Source organism: Adiantum capillus-veneris, chromosome 29 (genome assembly GCF_014529385.1).
Source record: "Adiantum capillus-veneris isolate H3 chromosome 29, ASM1452938v2, whole genome shotgun sequence".
Taxonomy (NCBI): domain Eukaryota; kingdom Viridiplantae; phylum Streptophyta; class Polypodiopsida; order Polypodiales; family Pteridaceae; genus Adiantum; species Adiantum capillus-veneris.
In genome coordinates, this window is record NC_140959.1 from 2808438 (window position 1) to 2811150 (window position 2713).

The following is a 2713-nucleotide window of genomic DNA, read 5'->3' on the forward strand; positions in this document are numbered from 1 at the left end:
TTTCGACTACGTGGTCTCGGTGGGTGCAGATCTGACTCTGCAATTTTAGGGGTTTCTGCCTACGACTGCAAGTGCTGAGGATATCTGCACTTCCAGAGTGCTGATTTGTGGCTATCTACACAACGAAGGACGGCTTACAGTTCTTGGAGGCGTTTCATATACGACACGGGCGCACCTACACACAGACTGTAGGCGACATCCATTAGTTCATCAGGTAGCTTGTGTTTGCTGCTTGATATTCCAGATTTCATCCTGACATTGCAGGTACTTCCACATGGGATGTATTTTCAAAGATGATATATGTATGTTGAGGGTTTGCTGGCTGTGAGTCACGCAACAAAGAACCGCCACAGCGGTTACAGCATATAGTGGGAAATTTGTGGATGTATGACTTTGTGGGAAGTCTATGTACTGTCAGATTTACTGCAGCCTTTGTTGAGGGTCGAGTGAGGTTTTATTGATCTGGGGGATTCTCGAATGTTGAGATCCTTTCAGTGATACAGGTCTTGGAGCGATCCGTCGAGCACCCTTAGATAGGCAGCTAGGATGTATTGACTGTGAGTTAGACAGTTGGTGGGATTGCATCTTTTCTTTACTGCCGTTGAGGCATTGTCGCAGTCTATGCTTACAGGACAGTGACAGGACAGTGAGAGACAGTACAGGTGCAGGACAGGTTTACCCACAGCTTACAGTGTCAGAGAGACAGTGGTTTTTTGAGCTGTTTTTGGTCTTTTTTTTAGTACACCATAGCCATTTTACAAAGGAGACTCTGCCGAAATTTTTGCAAAATCTGAAGCTTTCTTGGTTCATTTGACAGGTTGATATTGGTTCAGAGGTCAGTTTACAGGGGAAACTTTGCCGAATTTTTCCCAGGAAAGTAAACTACTGTGAAGTGTAGCTATGGCTGGATCATAGGACACTGCTCTTTACAATATCAAGAAGCTGGATGGAACCAATTTCCCATTGTGGAAGAAGCAAATTTGGCACGTGTTGGTACAAAAGAAGCAAATAAAACCTATAAAGCTCAAGGGGATAAAACCAAAAGATATGGATGAAGATGAATGGAGCGAAATGGATGAATTGGCACTTTCTACCATTATACTGACTTTGGCAGAAAGCGTTTACTTCAATGTAGCAGACGAGATGTCGGCTTATCAAGCATGGTTAAAGCTGAGTGACCTTTATGAGAAGCAGAGTGCAGCTTCACAGGTATACTGGCTTAAGAAGCTTGTTGACTTGAAGATGAAAGAAGGGACACCTATGTCCAATCATCTGAATGAATTCAACACCATCTACAGTCAGTTGTCAGCTTAAGGTGTCAAGTTTGATGAACCTGTTATGTTCCTGTTGATCACATTGCCGGCAAGTTGGGACACTTTTCGCACAGCTTTGAGTAATTCTGCACCTCCAAATGGTTTGACCATAGCAGGTGTAGAAGGCAGTCTGCTTACTGAAGAAACCAACAGAATGACAATGGACAAAGGCAAAGAAACAGCCTTAGTTGTCAGGGGAAGGACCAAAGAAAATTACAAAGGTGGAAAGAGGGATCGGTCTCATAGCAAGGCCCGCAATGCTAAAGGCAAAAGTGACATAGAATGCTACCATTGTGGCAAGAAGGGTCACATGAAAAGAGACTGCAGAGAATGGAAAGCAGAAAAAGGCAAAGAGAAAGCTGAAGACCATGGTGAGAAGAAAAAGTCCTCAGTGAAGATTCAAGAAATAAATGTGACAAACACTGTTGCAAAGGATGACAGTCTAGTGTCAGGAGACATCTACTTCTTGAAGAATACAATGGACTCAGCTCTTCTTACAGCATCTGATGGAAATGCACTGAGTGACTGGATTATAGACTCATGGGCATCACTTCATGTGTCTCCAAACAAGGAGTGATTTACCTCTTATGTGACCACTAAAGATCATGTTCGTCTAGGCAATGGGTAGACATGTGAGATCTTAGGTGTTGGAGATGTTCAATTGAAGTTTCAGAATGGCTCTTCTTTCACGTTGAAGAATGTGAGACATGTTCCCGCAATTACAAAGATCTTGATCAGCACAGGTTTACTTGATGATGCTGGCTACGTCACCACTTTTGGACAAAACATGTGGAAGATATCCAAGGGTTCGATGACAGTAGCACATGGAGTAAATTCTGGAGGACTTTACATGATTTATGTATCAAATGTCTCTAAAAATGTAATCAATGTAACCGAGCAGCCAAACGTTTCTTTGTGGCATAGCCGGTTAGGACATATGTCTAAGAAGGGAATGGAAATCTTGTCTCGTTCTGGTTATTTTCCTGGCTTTTTATTTAATGATTTTGAATTCTATGAACATTGTCTGTATGGTAAGAAAACACAGCAGCCACATAAGCATAGAAGTAGTAGAAGAGATACACAGTTGGCACTTGTTCATAGTGATTTGTGTGGACCTATGCCTAACCTATCTCTAGGGGGAGCTTCTTACTTTATGACATTTATAGATGATTACTCGAGGAAAGTATGGGTTTACTTTCTCAAGCACAAGGATGAATCGTTTAGTGTTTTCAAAACGTTTGTGACACTTGTGGAGAATCAGAGTGACAAGAAGCTTAAATGCTTACGCATTGACAATGGTGGAGAGTATGTTTCAAAGGCCTTTCAGGACTTTTGTGAGTCAAAAGGTATAAAATGTGAACTTAATCCTCCTTAAAATCCTCCTCAAAATGGTGTTGCTG